Source organism: Cynocephalus volans, unplaced genomic scaffold (genome assembly GCF_027409185.1).
Source record: "Cynocephalus volans isolate mCynVol1 unplaced genomic scaffold, mCynVol1.pri scaffold_35, whole genome shotgun sequence".
Taxonomy (NCBI): domain Eukaryota; kingdom Metazoa; phylum Chordata; class Mammalia; order Dermoptera; family Cynocephalidae; genus Cynocephalus; species Cynocephalus volans.
Genome location: NW_026902463.1, coordinates 4,728,289 through 4,749,749, shown reverse-complemented (window position 1 = coordinate 4,749,749; position 21,461 = coordinate 4,728,289). Strand labels below are relative to the sequence as shown.

Sequence of the window (21,461 nt, the reverse complement as noted above, 5' to 3'; positions counted from 1 at the left end):
ATGTTTATTGGAACAGGAGGCCAGAAGGACATGGAGGGGAGCCAAGTGGGACATGGAGGGGATCCGCACCCGTCCACAGACCATGAACCCTTAAGGAACCCCTGCCTCCCACATTTTCTGCCTCATCTCTGGTCATGAAAATGGAGGGTGTGTTTGATCGGTCACATCTGTCTCTACACTCCTGGGGAATATGAGAGGTCAAGAGAAGTTCTCTGAAGTTCCCTCAGTGCTGGGTTGTGGAGGTGTGTGGTGGCCACACACTCTCTGTTGAGATGTGGTTTTACTGCTGACTCACTTGCCCTTCCTGCAAACATAGGGCTTCTCCCCTGTGTGCGTCCTCTGGTGTCGCATGAGGTGTGACTTACAGCCAAAGCCTCTCCCACACTCCCTGCAAACATAGGGCTTCTCCCCTGTGTGTGTCCTCTGGTGTCAGATGAGGCCTGACTTGTTACTGAAGCCTCTCCCACACTCTCCACACTTGACTTTTGCAATTCTTGAGATTCTTACCCCCACAGATAACTTGCCTGTGTTCTCTGGATTCACCTTCTGGCCTGTTCTGGACTCTTCTTCCATCTCACTCTCCCTAGAACTCCCCATTTGGCCTTTGGGCGGGCTGGAAAATGTGCTTGAAATCCTCCTGTGCCTTGTCCTCTTATATAAGGGTTGGACCTTTCTTTGGCCTCTTGACCTTCGGCCTCATCATTCCAGCTGTGTGGATCAGGATGTTGCTGCTCCTGATTCTGACCCACTGCACAGAGATCTCCTGGCTGGAGATGTTCTCTTGCAGATGTCTCTGGGAAGGTTGGAGAGGAGTGATTGTGTTCCACATGTTGCCTGAGGAATTTCTGACTGGAGAAGGCCAGAGGGCATGAAGAACAAGGGTGGATCTCTGGCTTTGGTTCCGCTGAAAGAAGAAGGTTTTGGTCAGGGGAGGTGTAGACAACTGGGCCATCTGCTTTGTTGTATAGTAAGGCCTGCTCCACTAATCATTCCTCATGTGTTAATACAAGCTGTCTCCCACCAAGCATTCCTTTACAGTCTATTTTTCATTCTGTTTTTGTTTACTACATCTTCCTCAGAAATCTAGAAAGCCCACATCAAGGGCCTTGTCTATGGATCAGCCAAACCAGGGACCTTCAATAGCATCAGAGGCAGCTTCAGTCTTTATACAGAAGGAACTGCAGTGACTTCCCCCCCCCACACACTACAATTATCTTCTAGGTCATATCATATCCTCTTCTCTCCCTAATCTCTGGGTACTTTTCCTGATAGAGCATCTGCAGCTATTTTATTCTACTGAGAAATAATAACTCTGGATTACATAGATGGTGATAGAGTTTGGATGTGTTGTCCCCCCAAAACTCATGTGAAAATCTGATCCCCAATATGGCAGTGTTGGGAGCTGTTTGAATCATGGGGGCAGATCCCTCATGAATGAATTACTGTTCTCCCCGGAAGGTGGCAGTAGTGAGTGAGTTCTCACTCTATTAGTTCCCATGAGGGCTGGTTGTTTAAAAGACCCTAGCACCTCCCCCATCTCTTTCTCTTGCTTCCTCTTGCCGCTTGTACCCACCAGCTGCCTACCACTTTCCACCATGAGTAGAAGCAGCCTGAGGCTCATGCCAGGTGCAGCTGTCCCAGAATCATAAGCTAAATAAACCTCTGTTCTTTATAAATTATCCAGTCTCAGGTATTGTGTTATAGCAACACAAAAAGGGCTATTATGGATGGACTCATCCTTAGTGACTTTTCTTATGAGGGGAAAAGGATCTAGTAAGTCACGAACTACTTCGTCTGGAGATGCACAAATGTAGAAGGCAGTGTAGAGTTAAAGATGTAAGTACACCTGAGTTTGAGTCTCCCCAGTCAAAGACATTTAATTGAGGACTCTTGTGTACCTGGTTCTCCATCAGGAAGTGGGATTCAGAGTGGTCCAGGCCCCCTTGAGTAAAGGACTCTGGTTCCTGCTGCCTAAACTAGATTATGGATTGCTTCCATCTCAGTGTCCACAAATCATAAAATAAAAATATGTTCTTCCTTGGGTGACACATCAAGTATTCCTACTTGAGGTATTTCATTCAGTCTTAACCCATTTCAAATTTAATAGGAAGTTCTGTTTTAATTGTATCCCTAATCAGACTTCTTTCCTCCTGACTCCCATCTTTATCCAACCCACCATCTTCTCTTACCTGGAGACTGATGTGGCGTCTGAGGGGATTACCCACTGCAGATTATTTTCTGAAAATTAACTCAAAGTCCACAATTGTTTCCATCTCAGGAAAATCCCCAGTGTCTTGGCAGGAATCATGGGCACTACATGTCCAGGCTTCTGTGTATCTCTCTGACCTCTGCTCTCTTCTCTGCTTCCTTCACCTGGGTGGTCTCAGCCATTCCTCAAACACCCTCACTCTCTCCTGCCTCAGAGCTGTTGCACGAGCTGCTCCTTCTGCCTGGAGACATTTGAGCACAACTCTGCACCTCTCAAATGTTATGTCCTGAGAGGAACCTTCCCTCATGTTCCCTGCCATACCTTCCCTCCCCTCATGATGATCTCTAGGCACTTTTCTTGCTTAGTTTTCTTGAAAGCATGAATGACTGTCTCATTTTATGCACATGCCTGTGTGTGTCTGCGTGTTTCCCTAACTCACATGTCAGCTGCTCAATAGCACTTATTCTGATCATCTTGTTCTATCCATATTTCCTGTTTCTCGAACATTGTCTGGCACAGAGTAAGAATTCAAATGACACCTAATTGAAATAATGAATGAATGAAAAACAACATATGTATGTTATTTAGAAATACGGAAGAAATTAAGAAATAATTAAAAGAGCCAGAAGAAACTGCCTTGTTGAAACAGCCGGTAGGTGCTTGAGAACTTGTTCTTTGTCTCTAAGCCTGTCAGGACTATATGTTGTTATATATTTTGCATATAAAGTAGTTAAAAAATAAAATGAGAACAAAAATTTTAAAATATAAATTGTCCCTAAAAGTCAAATGCATATGAAACAAAGCCTTAATTTCAGAAACACCTGATTTGAAATTTTTCTGACTTCAGACTGCATTTTACTCTACTTAACAGTTGTACCATGAAAATTCCCAAGGAGAATTCTTTCTTTTCTGTCCTTTTTAAAGAATAATGTGGTGCCTACCTCTCCCTGCTGTGAGCTCTTTCTTCCACTTGCTGTCCCACTTGATACCCAGCTCCTGGCCATATTCATCCCCGTACCAGACCAGCAGTTCACAGCCTGGCCTGATGACCTGGCAATTTCAATAGAAGATCTGCCCGTGGTATTGAAAGGCCACCAGGTTCTGCTCCTCATCATCCCGGGCACAGTTCACATACCTGGGGTTGAGGCAGACAAAGGGACAGAAAATAACAGGCAGTGAGTCTCCACTACCTGCCAGGGCCGTGTTGGGCTTGTCACCAGATGGTCAAGGCCCCCATGCTGTGACGGGCCATGCCGTTACCCTCCTCCAGGAACCTGCTGTTCATACCTAAGCCTCTTTCTCCAAGTCCTGCTTATGGTGCTCATCCTGCCTGGAATGCTTTTCCCCCCTTGCCTACTTAACCATTCTTCAAAGCCCAATTACAGACTTACCTCCACCATGATTGGCCATAAAACACTGACTTCTCACTTCTCTAAACTCTCAATCGATTTCTACTTATACCACAGAATTTGGTGTTTGATCAATCATGTACTCTGCTTCTAGATAAGCTCACATCATTCTATACTCACCCCAAGTCTATCTTCTTTTGAAAGACCTTTTTCTAATCTCCCATAGTTTACCCAGGTGCCATTCACCTGCCTCCCTGGGTTCCCATAGAAACTTAGAGGTCCCTTTGTCCTAGCATGATAATACACAATAATAACAACATATCCCTATTCTTATCCTCTAATAAAACAAGAACCTTCATGGAAAGGGGCTGGTCCATGCAGCACAGAGGTCCATGACCACACTGAAGCTCACTTCTCAGGCTTCAGGTTTTAATTTCACTGAAGCTGGGAAGAATTCCTGTCCTCACAGATTAAAGGTCCCTTGTTTTACATTGTCTTGGCCTTGTGTACTTCTCCTATAATCAAATGTTTCATTTATGCTTGCAATAGTCCTTCACAAGGGCATGGGTTGTGTGATCTATTCATGAGATGTACTCCATTTTCTAAACTAGAGTACAGCAAATGCTTAATAAATGCTGATTAGATAAATTAAAGTGTGAATCCAGCATCCCCAATGAATCTAGGCTCCTCAGGGTTTATCCTGGTGCCCCAATTTTGTCTATCATAGAGATTTAGTTTTTTGATTAAAAAATGGTAATGTTTATATTTTACCTCTTTTTTCCTGGATGTTCATAATAAGAAAGTACATTGTAAGGGGAGCAGAGAGTGTAAAAACCATCGAGGGAGGAATGCTGAGGAGGAAAGAAGCTGAGCTTGAGAGAGATGAGTGTCCCTGCTGGAACCCGAAACCTATTGGCCTTACCTCATCCAGTTGGCCCGAGATTTGTCCTTTCCATCCACATACTCATAGCAGTTTCTCCCCTTGGTGATCTGAGTTTCAGAAAAATAAGTTAGTCATTTTTGGGTTTGATGGGCAGGTAATAATCAGAATTATTTTATTCTACTGTCATCCATGCATTTGAGCCTGCATGGATTCAGCCGCCAATGGTGACACATGCTGTGTACTCCTCAGCATCATCTACACATCTGAGTTGATTTGTCCAGTCAGAGCTGAGGCCCCATAGGGAGAATGCACTTTTTCTGTCTCTGTGCCACTTTTCTCCCACTCACCCACTGACCTTTAAATAGGAGTTCCAGGTTCATGTAAAGACGACTAAGTACACAGATCTAACCATGTTGTCACTATCCATGTTCTAGCATGTAGAAGGTGATGTCCCACCAAAGGCACAGAAGGGATATAGGAAGCCAGAAGATGGGGTAAGGTAGGCCCTTCTCACCATCCAGGAGTAGCCACTGTTGGCTGCCTCTTCATCTTCTGTGATCTGGCCCTCATAGGGGCCAAAGTGCTGACCCAACAGCAGATCGGATGCCTCATTCCATACTCCAAGCCCGGCCTCGGGGATGCCCGACGGCCCAATTCTCAGCCCAGGGGGCAAAGTGAGGGCTGAGTGGTTGGGATGCCCCTTGTCCACTGCACTGTCCTTTACAAATGTAGGGGGTCTATAAGCCAGTCAGCTGTCGATGAAGAAGTCCTGGCATTTCGCACAATCTGAAGGCAAGAGCAGCAGGGATTAGGAAAAGTATAGTGCGTGTTCCTGGATATAAAGAGCTTCAGAAAGAGCCCAGCATTTACATAATTCAGCCTCAATCCTGTACTCCAAGCCACCAGAGTAAAGGAATGATTTGGGGTCACACAACAAGATATAATTATTGTACCGGGACATAGCCTTCTCCATGAGTGGGCCAAAAGGGTCACTTACACAGGTAGTCATCATCCTGAGGCTCACAGACCTCTTTGTATGCATGACCCTTTCTCGCAGGCTATACATCTTCATTTCAATCTCCTTTCTCTTGAGTTCTACATTGGAGAAGAGTAAGTGAGTGAAGTTAGGAGTCTGGAGTGTTTGTCCCTGTATCTTCAGAAATTGTGAAATCTCCTGCAATCAAATTATTGTCTATCCTTCTACATACTCTGGCTCGCCACCTCTTCACTACCTCTTAACTATTATTTCAGAGAGACTAAGACTCTACACCCACACTGACTACAAATGCATAATTCAATTTTAGTTTCTGGATTCCCAGGATCAGGATTAACTTCCGAAACTTTCTGGTCACAAAACAGTTAATGCATGCATTTATTTATCCATGAAATATTTGTTGAAGGTGCATTACATATTAGGCATTGAACAAGGGCAGGGATATACAGTAAGAAAATGTGGTCTCTATTATCACAGATGGATTTATTGGACACCTTGACTGTATATTTATTTTAGTGCTTTTAAACAATATATGAGCCATTGGTCTTTATCTTCATTTTACAGATTAGCATTAATGAGCTCAGAGAATTTATAATGTCTTCCCAAGGTCCAAATGATTCTACGTGGATTACAACAAGTGTGTGACTTCAGAGTTAGTGTTTGTTCTTACATGTTATTCAATACAGCATCTAACTTCTGGTCTCAGCTTAGTCCAGCTTAAGCACAGGTCTATCGAAAGTCTACGCCACATATCTAGACCATACTCATCAACCTTTCTAAAGGACCTAGAGGGACTAAAGTCCCCAAATTATTTTCTCTTACCCAATTTTTCTCTAGAATGCTGTCCGGAGGTACTTGCTTCAGCAGGAGGGGACACTCGTTTCGGGGCCTTCTCTGAGTCCCTTGTGTTCAGTAAATCTGTTGTTCCTGACAATTTCTTCAAAATAGATTCATTATTTAACAGTGATCTGGATATTCCCTTTAATGTGAGAATCACATATTAAAAGACAACATACATTTCTTTAGTTCCTTAGGGCTTGCAACCTGTTTTCACATGCATGACTTTAGTTAATGGTTCAACAATCCCTGGAAAAACTTGGAGTGACTGAATACCAGAGAGAAAGGGAAAGGCCTGTGTGGGCAGGACAGTCTTAAGGCTCTTTTGCTTCAACTTTCTATATATACATGAGAGCGAGGGAGGGAGAATAATCTGGAAGACTACCTGGAGACTCAACAAGGTCTGTGAAAGAAGGAGGTAGGGGCTTATAGGGAAAAAGAGGGGATCTTCTATGAACTAGGAGACATTTGACAGAAGGAGAAAGGTAGGAAAGCACAGAGGGTACAAAACACATCTGGAGAATGAACAGTGAGGTTGGGAAGAGAAGAAACAGTTGGCATAAAGGTTATCTAGACAACTAAGAGAGTGATGCTAAGAGCTGCAAACTGCCATATCCTGGAAGGGATATTTAACTTTGAAATTGAATTAACTAGTTCCTGTTCCAATTCTGCCTAAGTAATGGTGTACTACCAGCTAATTCTATTCACTTTCCTGATCCGTAAATTGGCATACATGCTAATTCTTAATGGTACAGTGAACATGAAATGTAATAACGCTCACCAAAGTGTTTTGAGATTAATAATTTCTCTTATAGTCCTGACATCAATTTTCCTCCTCAACCATCTCTACAGTCAAAATCTAATTCAAAGATATTATCTTCAGCACTCTCTGACCCTGTTACCTCTATTTTAATTTGAAAAATTTGGAATTATTCAGAAAACACTGAGGGGGTCATCAAGGGCTCTGAGTTGGGCCTGGGACTCCTGAGAATAATCAGGTATGGACCAGGCTCTCAAAGAGCTCGTAATACAGAGGTGGCAGGCTATACAAATGATTACAAACAGCATGAGATTTGCCTAGTTCGGGCCCAGAGGAAGGAGCAGTTAACTTCTTCCTACAGGGATGAGCATTTCAAATCAGTACCAGGATACATTTCTACTGAATAGTGTAATATACATGAAGTGCTAAGTCATTCTCCTATCTGTTGTTTCTCAATCAAACTTCAAACTTCTCAGGGCTAGGAGCAGTCTTCTCACATCCGAATGGGTCCCTTATGAGAGAGTAGGAACTATCTCCGTCTTCATCTGGGACCAGGCACAATGTAAATTGACTGTATATTGCCAAGCTCCCCTCAGACTGTCTTAGCGTATCTCTCACTTAGCACATCAGAGAAGAATCAGGTTGAAATAATCAGTCAGATGAATAATGTAAAGGTGTATGAGTAAGGCAGCATGAACTTTACAAAAGAAGAAAGATTTAATCAGCTCTTAAGTACTTTAGGGAAAGAAGGAGTATTGGATTAGACTGAACCACTACTGACTGTGATGTCAGGCATAATCTAACATTTCTGTACTTCAGTTTTCTCATCCACAAAATGGTTATGCTTATAGTACCAACTTCATAGGGTTGTTGTAAGGTTTGAGTGAGTTTATTCACGTACAATGCTTAAAATAAAGTCTGAAATATTGCAAAAATAAAACAAGCAGTAGTGATTATCATTGCTCTTCTTATTAACTCTTAAAAGGATGATGTCTGCCATTATGCTAAAGAGATCAGAAAAAGGGAGGCAGCAGTCCTACGATACTGTGCACATTCTCCTTCTCTTACCTGTGTTTGGATCTTACATGAGGAAGATTGTTGTGTCAATAGGATTTTTCAGGTATTCACCTTCTGGTGTTTACTCTGTTCCACTCTGAAGACCACCCAAGGAGGATTGACCAAAAGGTGATGAGAAATCAGTGTTTTGATGGGTAAATATTTCCAAGCTCAGAAGATTCTCATTAGGGACAGAGAATTCTGAACTAGAGAGTGACAATTCCAAGTATTATCCAAGGGTGATTTGAAAATGGTTTCTGAAGTACCATGAAGACCTTTGCTTCTATTGGAGGCACTGCTAATTTTCTTAAAATGTTTTTTTTAAAAATAGAGCTCTGGATCTTGGTGTTAACACCACACTCTAACCAACTGAAGTAACTGGTCACCCATCAAAAAACAAACAAAACAAAACAAAACCTCATCTCTGCTTCATCTTGTGTTGACAAGGTTTCTATTACATTTTTTTTTTTAAAATATATTGGCTTGACTTTCATGAAAAAACGCTGAACAAAACCACACAATGGAGGAAAGGACAGTCTCTTCAAGAGATGGTATTGGGAAAACTCGATCACCATATGCAAAAGAATGAAGATTGACCCTATGTTACACTACATACAAAAATTACATCAAAATAGATTAAAGGCCTTCATGTGACACCCAAAAGTATAAAACTTCAAGAAGGAGACATGGGGGAAAGCTTCAAGAAATTGAGTTTGGCCACGATTTCTTGGAAATGACACCAAAGCATAAGTGACAAAAGCAAAAACAGACAAAGAGAACTATGTAAAACTTAAAAACTTCTGAGCACCAAAGGAAACAATCAAGGAGTGAAAAGGCAACCTACAGACTGGAAGAAAATATTTACAAACCATATATCTGATGAGGGGTTAATATCTAGAATATATAAAGAATTCCTACAACTCAGCAAGAAAAAAACTCAGTTAAAAGAGTGGGTGCTATGACTGGGTTTTTTTCCTCCAAAATTCATATTTTGAAACCCTACTTCCTGGTGTGATAATATTTGGAGATGGAGCTTTCGGGAAGTAACTAGGGCTAGATGAGTTCATGAGGGTGGGGTCCTCATGATGGGATTAGTGCTTTTTATAAGAAGAGGAAGAGAGGGATTCCCCCCAAGAGGTGGAAGTAACCTAAATATCCATTAAAAAATGAATGGATAAGGAAAATGTGGTATAGAAATACAATGGAATATTATTTAGCCTTAAAAAATAAAGAAACCCTGCCATATGCTGCCACATGGATAAATCCTGAAGACATTTTACTAAGTTAAGTAAGCCAGTCACAATAAGCCAAATATGGCATGGTTCATTATTTGAGGTATCTAAAGTAATCAAATTCATAGAAACAAAGTAGAATTGTTGCCAAGAGCTGGGGCAGGAGGAAATGGGGTATTGTTGTTCAATGGGTATAGTTTTATAGTCATGCCAGGTGAAAAAGTTCTAGCAGTTTCTTGCACATCAGTGTGTATATAGCTAATAATATGAAACACTCAAAAACTGTTAGGAGGGTGAGTTTATGTTATGTGATTTCTTACCACAATAAGAAACAATAAATTGACTAAGATGGGGATTTAACTGAATCCAGATAATGATGTGTGACAAACCGTGGGGTTAGTCATTTCTTCTTCTAAGACACTTGATCCAATGACTGCACTATTATGAGATTAGGGTTAGAAAGCTCTTTGGTGGATTTACAGTTCAATTAAGGTTTAGTTAAATTGCCCACTAATTAATTAACAATGTTTAGCAAAACAAGTCTTTCTTTATGACTTTAAAGAATGGTAAACTTTCGGGCCGAGCCCGTGGCGCACTTGGTAGAGTGCTGCGCTGCAGCGCAGCGACGCTCCAGCCGTGGGTTCGGATCCTATGTAGGACTGACCGGTGCACTCACTGGCTGAGTGCCGGTCACGAAAAAAAAAAAAAAAAAAAAAAAGAAAAAAGAAAAAAAAAAAAAGAATGGTAAACTTTAAACGTATAGAAAAGTACAGAGAATAATGCTGGAAAACATAAATCCACCACCATGCAGTCCCATTTCAACATTGTGCCACAGCTGCTTGAGATGTTTTTATTTCTACTTTTTATTTCAAAATTCAAAAGTAAAAATGAAACAAACAAAAAAGGTAACTATGACATAGTGAAGCCACCTGCCAGCCCTTCCTCCTTCTCTTGTGATGATAACTTCTGAGTTTGGTATTTCTTACTCACATTCAGGTTTTTATACATTTAGCACTTATTACTGTATCTGTAAATAAAATATGTAATCATTTTACACGTTTAAAACCTTTATATGAACAGCCTCTTGCTGTATATACTCTTTCGCATCTTGCTTGTTTGTTGAACATTTGTTTTTGAGAGAACATGTTCTCCTTTGTTAACTCCTAAGATAAAGCCGAGACATCAACCCAGGCTGGTTTCAGGAGGTCACTTCTAATTCCTCCTGGCCCCTCACCTTTCTGCCTAGGTATCCATTCTTCATCAGAATCCTCAGTGTCATCCACATGGAGTTTGGCCTGCCTTCATTGACACATGAAAGCTGTTCGAGGGGCTCTAGAAAGAAGCCAAATCTTTGTCCTAAAAGGGAAGAGGTGGGAGGAGGAACAAAGGGTGGTGGCAATGGAAAGCACCACAAAGCCAGTGTGGCTCAGCATGGGCTGGGAGAGTCTTGAACAAGGTCAAGATGTGAGCTCTGCATGACTAGTGCTGACACTCAGCCATACCCTGACAAATAAAAATAACAAAATTTCCCCTCCAGATTTGTCTCCATACAGAAGGGAACTGTGGGCAGATGCAGCCACCTAAGAGAGAGCCATAATAATACAGGGACAGAAGACCTGTTTTCTATTTCCCAGGCTGGTCTTCAGCCAGCACTTGGAGTAACCTATGTTAATCAGTTCATTATAGTTCCTTTTCACATTCTTATAGCACATTTTCTTCGATTCTCCCATCTCTGCCCATTCTTCCTTGGAGAAGTATATCGAAAAGCCTTTGAAAGCATCTTTAGCCTAGAGAAAATAACATAGTTCATCAGTGATTTACTGTATACATCACAACACCGAGTGGGGCCTTTTCTTCTACCTTGTAATCATAACAAGCAGAACACAGCCTGGGGCCTTGGGGTGGTCTCTGTGAAACAAGGATAAAGACATTTGTTCCCGCCCTCCCCAGATTGTGTCCTGTTTGAGAGGACACAGCATTTTCCTAGCTCTCCCCAACACAGAGAGTTTGATTCCAGTGTCCTTTTCTCTCCCATGTCCCAGACGGGACAAATTGTCCCCACTCCACGCACATTCACAGCCAGGGTCACACAGAGTTGCAGGCCATGGGTCTGTGGCCTTCCAGACACCAGCTCCTGTCACTCGGTTCCCCTCTCCATCCTTCTTACAGATCCTGCTTGGAGCCCAGCTTGACTTCCCCCAACTCTCACCTTGGGCTTCTGCCCTGTACTCCCTGCATCTCCCTCAGGGGTCTCCTCCCGGGATCTGTTGGAGCTCTCGGTGCTGGGACAGGCTGGCAACTCCCTGCTCCAACTCCAATGTTGGGAAGAACCCTTGAGTCTCCCAGCTACAAGGCCAACGTTCCTGTGGAAAGAGATGGTGCTGAGAGGAGGCCACAGCCCAGACCATTATGCACAACCAGGCTCTGTCTTCTCCACTTGGCCATGTTGTCCAGACCAGGAAGATGTGGAGACTTTGCAAGAACTGGAGGATGTTGGGGAGGTCTGAGGGCTATCGATGGGATAGGGGGAGGGTCTCTGCTGGCCATGACAGACCACCTAACATAAGCTGTTCTGTTTCAGTGCCCCTGCACCTTGACACGTCTGAGGAAGGGTGGCAAAGGTGCCTGAGGGTCAAGGCTCAGGTATCTTCGAGGGGAGTCCTGAGATGTGATGGCTGGGGGAGGCCCATGGAGACTTTGAGGCCCCCTGACTGATGGGACTCGGGTCAGACTCACCAGCTCCACTGAGAGGAAATGAACATTTCTCATAGGAAGCTTCTGGGATCTTCAACTGGAGATTCTGGAAATCTGTGGGAGTAAAGCAGTCTGGATCTCTAAGGAGCAGCAATCCCACAGGCTGAGGAGATTGCGGGTCTCCAAGGCCAATGAGATTTGGGGTCTCTCAGGCTGAGGTTCTGGGGGTTTTGGGGTTGAGAGGATTTGGGGTATCTCAGGCTGATAGTATTTGGGGTTTTTCAGGACAAGATTTTGGGTCTTTCGTGCTGAAGAGATTTGGGATACTCAGGTCGAGAGGCTTTGGGATTCATCAGGTAAAGGGAGTTTGGGGTCCCTGAGGATGAGAGGATTTTGCATTTTTGAGGCTGAGGAAACTCGGGGTCTTTCAGGCTAAGGAGATTTGGGGTCTCTCATTAGGGGGCATTAGGCTCTCTGACACTGACGTTATTTGGGGGTCTTTGAAGCAGAAGGACGTTTCCAGGCTGAGTAGGATCTCTGAGCTCGGGGAAAGTCAGTCTCTCTGTGGCTGCGGAATTTAGCGTTTCCCAGGCTGAGGGGAATTGTGATTCCTCAGGCTTAGGTTGTTTGGACTCTAATCATTAGAGGATTTGGCGTTCCTGTGGGTGAACGGTAGATTTGAGGTGTCTGAAGCTGAGGTGCGTCGGGGTCTCAGGCGAGGGGGTTTGAGGTCGGTCCAGGTTAGCGGATTCGAGGTCTCTTGGGGATCAGGGGATCTGGGGTTTCCCAGGCTGAAATTTGAAGGTCTCGGGCTAAAGGTGTACAAGGGTTTCATACTGCACGGCAAAGACTTCCCGAGTTCCTGTCAGTCTCCCTGGCTTTCTCCTGCCCCGCTGCGCACCCTGACTGGCGCCCGCTGGGATCCTCTCTGGTTGAAACGGCCACGCAGCCACCGGTACCACCAAACCACCTATCAGAGTTGTGACCCAAACGCTCCCGCCAATGAGCGATCAGAAGGACATAAATGGGCGGAGAGTAGGGAGGAGCCAAGCCTGTCAGTCACAGGCTCCCCTCAGTCCTAGGCTCGGGTGGTAAGGCGGGACCTGGTCTTTCCCGCCTTGTGGACAATCCGCCCCAAACCTAAGGGACTGGCTGCTCTGGGTGGATCCCTGAAGGGGTGATTGGATTATAGCACCATGCAGTAGTGAATGGTTTAAAAATGGTGGTGAGTGACGTTGTTCTGAGGACTTTAAAAGAAGAGGAGAGTCTGTCTCTCTGTTCTCTCTCTCTCTCAGCTTTCACCATCTTGCAGCGTGAGACCCCTGGGTCACTGTTGCCACCACCAGATGGACTTTGGACTTCCCAGCCTCAGAAACTTTCGCAATAAATTTCATTTTCTTTATAAATCACCCAGTTCAGGTATTTTTTTATAAGCAACAAAAACAGACTAATACAGCAAGCTTTTCTCTCAGGCTCATCTTTAGGCTTCAGGTAATCCACAAGAGAAGACTTGAGCAGATGTAAACTGCTCGTATAGTTTTGACGGTGTACCAAAATTCTGAGCCAATCTGAAAAGAACAAGACAGCATTTTTTTATTTGTCCTGTCTTACATTTTGTTCTGGGCACATAAAGATATGTCTCCCAAATTACTGCTTAATGGAACAGAGACATCAGTGATTGCACACGACAAGTATGGTCTACTCAAAACAGTTTTGAAAAGTAAGTTTACAAAATCGACTATAATGATCAGAAATAAACCATGGTGAGGGAGAATAACGTGTTCTCCAAAATTACTACATTGCAATAATCATAAATTCCAGGTTTCAAAAACAAAACAAAACAAAAACCTAACAAACGGGAAAACTTTTCAAAGCATGCAAAGAAACATGAAAGCACTTCCCATTCACGGGAAAATAGTGATGATGATGATGATGATGATGATGATGATGATGATGATGATGATGATGATGATAATTTTAAAAATGGTGGGTGGGGACTCCCAGCCAATGAACTTATTAGACAGACTTTAAATCACCCAAAACAACTGTCATACATATGTCCAAGAGGTAAAGGGAATGATGCACAAAGAAATAAAAGAAACCAAGGGAACAATGTCTAACCAAATAGAGATTCTCAATAAGGAGATAGAAATCAACAGCTCGAAAACCATAACATGTGAATTGATACCTTCACTAGAGGTTTCAAATGAAGGTTTGAGCATGCAGAAGAAAAAATCAGAAAACTTAGTTAGGTCACTTGAAATGATCCTGTATGACGAGCAGAAAGAGAGAAGAAAGAAAAAATTAAACACAGCCTAGGAGACTGTGTGATCCCCATAAAGCAAGCCAATTGTATTAATCCACTTCTGTTGCCGATAACAGAAAACCTGAAACTGAGTGATTTATAAAGAAACAAAACATGTTTCTTACAGTTCTGGAGGCTGGGAAGTCCAAGGTCCAGGAAACATATCCGGTGAAGGCCTTCTTCTTGGTGGTGACTCCACAGCAATGCAGGCTGTCACAGGGAGAGAATGGGTGAGCAAGAGAGCTAACCTGCTCACTTGCTTTCCTTCTAAAGTTGTCAGAACCACACCCATGATAACTCATTACTTCACGGACAAGGGCATAGTACTCACAATCCAATACCTCCTCAAAGACCCTATCTTTCAAATATTATAATAGTACTTCCCACTCTCTTAGCACTGTTACAATGGAGGTCAAGCCCCAGTGAGTTTTGAGGAACAGTCGAAGCCCAGAATGACAGTCCCAGAAGAGAGGCTAAAGAGAAAAGGGCAGGAAAACAAACAAACAAACAAAAACAACAACAAAAAAAAACCACATTTCGAAGAATAATTGCCCGAACTCCCAAAATTCTTGAGAAGACATGAAAGTTCAGATAGAATGTTCTTTGGCTTAGAAGCCTTTAGACCAAATTATCTCTTCCTGAAGCCCTCACATTTCTTCAACACCCAGACCCTGTAGGCAGAATAGGCTCACACTGTTACCTGCCCTTTCTGAATGCCCTGTTTAGTTTATGTCCCTCTCTCACTTCTCTGCAGGAGGTCAACGAGAATAGAGATTTTTTGACACCTTCTCATGCAATGACAAACCCATACATAAATAGCTTAGAACAAACAAATCATGAAGAAATTGTGCATAGAGTAAGTTTATTAAAGGAATAATCCAGTTAAAAACTGGAGGGGCTGTGACCATCAACTCCATTCACCACTGCACTGTGTTTACAGAACACTTACAAGTAAACCTGACAAGTAAACCCAAGATTCCCCCCCGCCCTTGAAAACGACCTGACACATTCCCTTCAAAGCGTTCATTCTCTTTTGGGGGCTAGCGGTAAAGAGGGCACAACTAGGAGGCGTAGTTGTTACTGACTTTTCCGAAAGCCTCTCTTATGTGATCCAAGTGGGATTTATGCTCCTCGTTAAATTCAGTGAGTGCACAAGCTATCCCTGTTTCTAAATATGTAACAAGGTTAGTTATGCCTATAAGTAAAGCATTTCCGTGACTCCAAAAAATAACTCACAGATAATATCAGTTAAAGGAGATAGACGGATTTGATGCAGAAATGGAGAAAACAGCCAAATTCACTTGGAGACAGACTCAGACACAAACTATATATGAATGAATGAACAAACGGTAACAGTGGCAGATAGCAAAGCAAAGAGATGAAAATATTGAAACCACTGTAGAGATGTGAGTGTTCAGTTTACATCAGCAAGGATAAATGATATCAGATGATAAAAGTATAGGCAGAGTCAGAGGAAGAGACACACACTCACACACAGAATGAGAAAGACACCTGGTGAAATGCAGACACTCAATTTGAATTTTAAACAGAGAATACCAAGACACTGACATCAGGAAAAACAAATGTGGTTCAGAGATATCAAGTCAGAATGCTCACAAATTAATCATGTGATTATGAGGCCCACATGCACTGATACTCCATGGAAGGAAACATTAGGGAAAATGTGCAATTTCACACTTCTTTTGGTAACCCCAAAACAGCGGGACCATGTGAAAGCAGTAATATGACTGAATTACACCTATGAGTCAAGGACGAAACTCAGGAAGCTGCATTCTCTTGGGTGGACATGACCAAGCCACTAGGCAATCGCAGTTTAGTCAACAGTAGACAGCTACGGTTTTGCTAGACCCTCCATGGAAGTTCTCCTCACATTTCACTCCAAGAGCAGCTACAGTTAAAACTGGCAACCAAGGGCTAGCGGGAGATAAGTATTTGGAGAACCCTTTCCTAACCTTTTCTCCATTCATTAAACGCTAAGTAAGACCCCTAAACTTGCAGCTAAATACTCAGGAAAGGGCACACAGAAATCTGCTGACCTGCTCTCATGCAGGGCTTCTGGAACTGCTGTCTTTTACAAGCACAATGGAAGATAGGTAGCAGTACATGGCACCGGAAAAGGCTCCTGCTGTTTGGATCAAGATGGACCAAGTTGCTTAGAAAGCCTGTCCCGTTCTTTCCTTTTATGTTAACCTTATGCACAACATGCTGAAAACACCACAGAAAATGAAAGGTTTCTGGGTTCCTAATACGGTGTGGGGTATCATTTACTAAGACAACATTCTCACTGGAGTATACCAAGAAAGGAATGTACTCATAATGGCTTTACCTATTTACATTTTGGGATCTTCACCTAATACACAGGGTCTTGGGTAAAAGCTTAGACCATCTGAAAATAGGAATATTAAGAATAATGTCTACATCTAGGATCATCTAGGGACAGACAGCACATGGGTGAAAGTCTAGCAGTTGTATATTTAACCACTCCACCTCCCTGCTCTGTTTATATTTTTTGCCCAAACTCAGTCACCTGGAAAAACAACGGGACTCACATACAACTACAAGGAGACCCGCTTTTTCCCAAAAGTTTATCTTTTCACTTAGTCACCTTTGCCAGAAACAAAGCCACACCTTCAGTGCCTTCCCTCATCCCTTTGTGTCCTTTCCCACAGTCCCTTCATATACCATATATTCCCATTTCTTAAAATGTTGCTGGGAAGCCTGGCCCTGACAGGTTGATTGTCCCAGCAAAGCACTGTGCATTCATCTACCTAAGGATGACATTTGGTTCAGAAGAGAAACGAACTTTAATATTTCCACCTTGAATTCTCTTAACGCACAAGAGAGGATATTTGGAGGAGCCCTGTGCAAGAAAATTTCACCCTGATTATCTTACTTCTGTAATCACTAGGTCCTTTCCTTGAACAACCCTCACATTCCTGGGAAAAACAAGAAGTGTCAAACTAAACTGTTTCTCTTTCCTTTCTTCTTTCTCCACAACCCCCTGCTCTGTGGGGAAGGAATAAAAAAAGTCCTCAGACGGAATCCCAAACCTTGTGTATCTGCTCTCTACAACTTTATAAGCCCAGATCCGCCACAGACTGACAGTTCCTGGACAAAGAATTAAAAATCCCACATGGATTTGACCTATGTAGAATCTCACCCCAATCCGGTACACAAGCACACACACAGAGACACATATGTTTGATGGTGTTTATTTCTCCTTCACACCAATCCGATTTTATCCAAGTGTCTTGCTGTCTGCATTTTTCATCACCTGACCGGCTTTTCTTTCAATCCTGAGCATGAGAACACTGTATCTGAAGTCACTTTTTAGAAGTTCTGCTTTTTTAGGTAAAGTCTGATGCTCCGAGATATTCAACTCAAAAACTTGGAATACTCTAAAACACACAAACACACATAAAAACTCATTTTCTCTGAAAAATGTTAAAAATTGCTTTAATTATGCAAGGTCCTGCCCAGGAAAAACTAGCCCTTCCCCGTTTGTGACCTCTTCAATTTCCCCTTACCATGTGTTAGAAATTGCTCTCCGTAACATCTGCCCCACTGCCAGTGTTCTCTGTATGAGTAGAATAAGCTAAGGAGATAAACAAGAAAATTAAAAGACACTGATTACCAAAATGGAAAATTGATGAGAGAAAGGAATGAGAGACTGTACAAATATTCATAGCCTTTTGTGGAAAGGGTGAAAGGAGGAACATTTGATGAGCCAAAATTTAAGGGGGTGGAGAAATGACTGAGGGTGGGGTTGGCTGTCATGGAATTAAGTTCAGAGAAGTAAAGGATTGAGCTTTGCTTCTGTCCAAACGACTCCGGACACTGACTATAGTGCAGTGGGCTTAAGCTTCCCCAGCTATAACTTGTTTTGCAGTGCAGTTTCTCCAACGTTCCTGTTTCATCTTGATGCCCTGGGTGACCTGGTTTGTGTCATTCCCTGTCTTTCAATTTCTACACTTGTGAAATGAGTGTCCAGGTACCTAAAAACATGCATTTCAGCCCCTACTTCCTGAGCTGCTCACCTGCCCTCTCGGTTCCCTGTCCAGGCACCTGCATCCTCATGTGGTACCGCAGGGGATTGAGCCATAGGTCTTTACAGATGATCTGTTAGGGGAACCAGGACAGGACCGCTCAGGGTTCAGACACCATTCCCAAGAAGGCTGGGAACCCTCCCTGGTCATTTCTGAATTTTCGCAGTGAGGCCCTACCTCAGCGATCCTGTTAGATCCTGCAAAGTTGTGGTCAGAAAACCAGTTGAAGAAGTTAACACTGCTGTTGTGGTGCCTGCGGCTATAAGCCTCATGTTCATAATCCTGATACCACTGAACTGGAGTGGAATGAGATGCCCTGTATCCTGCAGGGAAGAAAAGTATACAGGAAGGGGTTGGAGCATGCTGACGATGATAAACCCAACACCTTCACTACCCATCCTGGGATCCACCTCCTACCGGTGACATTAATGAGATATTCCTTAATAATCACTTTATTCCGGAAGTACGGGTTGTTCCGAAAGAACAACATGATCTTGCAGCAGTGAATGGGATGCCTGATTTCCTCCACCTGTCATGACAAAGTGGAGAAGGTTAAAATTTCTCTTCAGGTCACCTACCCTTTTCTGTTTGCCTGAAAGTATTGCTTCTCTTATCCTTCCCCGCTCAACCTTCCAGCCTCAGTCTCACTAGTTCTGACCTCCAAGTCGATCATGTAGCTAAGCAAGTCTTCATCTTCATCGCTGATCATGGCCAACATCTCGGGGTGGTTCACAATCTGCCTCAGGTCAAGGAGCCTTTCCATGCTACGGAAGTAGGCGCTAGAAGCAACTGAGCATGTATAACCAGCTAGGAGAGTGTGTTGCGCAGGGGTCTCCCACACCTCACACATTGTGTCTCCCACACCTTATGCACCGTGCCCTCCCTGCCTTTCATGAGACACACTCAAGGCAATGGGTGCCTTGCATGGCCTTAAATGGGAGACTGTCCACGTTGACACAGGGAGGGGCTCCTTTCTGAGGGATGCTGAGCTCTATGTGTCCCTGATGTACTAGGGGCAAAAGTGAATCTGCTTGTATCTAAGTATGCACTTTATCAGCTCTTACTGACTAGGGTGGGAATTCATACACTTTCCTACAGCATTATTGTCAGCAAAGCCTGTCCTTCAAACACCTTTTCTACATGAGAACTCCTTTGTGCTATTCACGACACTGATCCAGAATGACTTCTAATTCTCCGCCCCAGTTAGTGTCTCTGTGCCATAAGTATTTGTATTTGCACGAGTGTGGCTGCAGCTCCGTCTTCCCTCAGTCTGTACCTTCCCCCACAACCCCCAAGTAGATGTTTTCCAGTACAGGAATGGAACACTGGTCCTTGGTGCTATCAGTTCCATTCTCTAAACAACTGAGCAACCGGCCAGAAAAGCCTGTATATTCTCATGTTGAGCTGTCCCGTGGATCGATTGCTATTACCCTTGCCCATGCTCCTACTGGTCAGTACAAAGCGAGATTCAAAAGGATACGGCTTTGGCCCAGAAGCCAGGGATGCCCTGGATGATGGCCCTTCGGTGACCGAGATGAGTCCTGCGTCTCTGCACCAGGTTCTGCCTCAAACGAGCAAAGGCCCTCCTGGCTTGGTTGTTCACGGGCTCCAACTCTAACTGAAGGGCCTCCAGTGACTACAGAGGGGATAAGGACAACATGGGGCTCCACAGAGTCTGTGTCGGGGTCTTCTATTCAAGCTTCTCCTCAGGCTCTACAAGTTGCATCAGAGTTTCCTCCCCCAGGTCTTCTTCCTGAACTTATTCCTCAAATTCCTCCTCCTCCTCTTCCCTGTCAGGCTCCTACACCACCCTCTCACCGTCCATCACGTGCTGCGCCCACTCCCCCTTCCACTGCTCCTGCTCCTCCTTCTCCTCGTCCTGCTCAACTCCCTCCACCTCCTGAATAACATCCACCAACACAAGCACCACATCCTCCTGCTCCTCGACTTCTCTCTCCCCTTGTCCCTCTTCGGATTTCCCCTTCTCTTCCTGCTCCTCCTGCCACTCAACGACCTCCGCCACCGCCATTACATCCACAAGCACAGCACCACGTCTTCCTGCTCTTTATCCTCCTGGTCGTCGACTTTTCCTTCCTCACAAGCCTCTTCCGGTTTCTCCTCTTTCCTCCTCCACAGCGACCTCCACCACCTCCACTGCCTCAAACAAAACTGGCGCCACCTCCTGCCCGGTCGCCGCCGCCTCCCTCTCTGCCAAGGCCTCGCTTTCCTGCACAGCTTCAACCCCGGTCCCGGAGGCCTCCTCGGGCGTCCCACCCAACTCTGCCAGGGTCGCACACCCCACGCCATTACTGGCCTCTGGCGGCTGCTCCCCAAGAGGCCTACCGGCCCCTCCCTCCCCAGGGCCCTTTCCCACACCTACCTTTATCCAGTGTTCGGCGGAAGACCCTTCCTCCCGGGAGCCCGCCTCACTCGCCATGCTGCCCTGGTCCTCAGCAGGCTCAGCTGCGCCGGGTAGGCAAGGTCGAAAGCCTTGAGCTGCACACCCCCAGCAGCAGCTAGAGAAGCCGAGCCACAGGCAGCTTCCGGCTCTGAGAACTTCCGGGAGCCTCGCGGTCGGTCACGGCATTCTGCGCATGCGCAGGACTTTGGCCCGCTCTGCCGGCTTCATGGCGCCAAGGCACCCAGCCACGCCCAGCCATCTACTGTTGGTCCACGGCCAATGGATGAAGAGGTAGTGGCTGTCACGCAGGATGGCCCCGCCTCCCGTACTCAGGCATCTGGGGCACAACTGCCCCGCCTGCGAACCCTGGCCGTTGTCTCTAGGAAGCCCTCCAAGCTTGCCCGGTGCAGTGCACACACACAGCCGGTTTGCACTTTGTAAAGTCCAATGAGTGTTCCACTCCAAAGTCCATGCCTGCGTCTTGTGTGGCACCGAACCCAGACAACATAAAGTACTTAAGGACACGAAGTGGGCGCATTGGACAGTACTGGGTATTTCAGTTCCAGCCCACAGACAGAATGAGGTTCTCTGAGGGTCGGGCCCATGTGTTGCTCTATATGATGCCGCGCTGGATTTCATCGGGTCTAGAGGCAGAGAGCAGTACTGCAAGCCCT

At 44.5% G+C, this 21,461-nt stretch overlaps 1 pseudogene; it reads right to left on the bottom strand.

The window, feature by feature from the left end:
- Positions 1–291: 291 nt before the first annotated feature.
- On the bottom strand, positions 292–21,015 carry LOC134369032 (histone-lysine N-methyltransferase PRDM9-like; annotated as a pseudogene).
- Between the last annotated feature and the right edge of the window lie 446 nt (positions 21,016–21,461).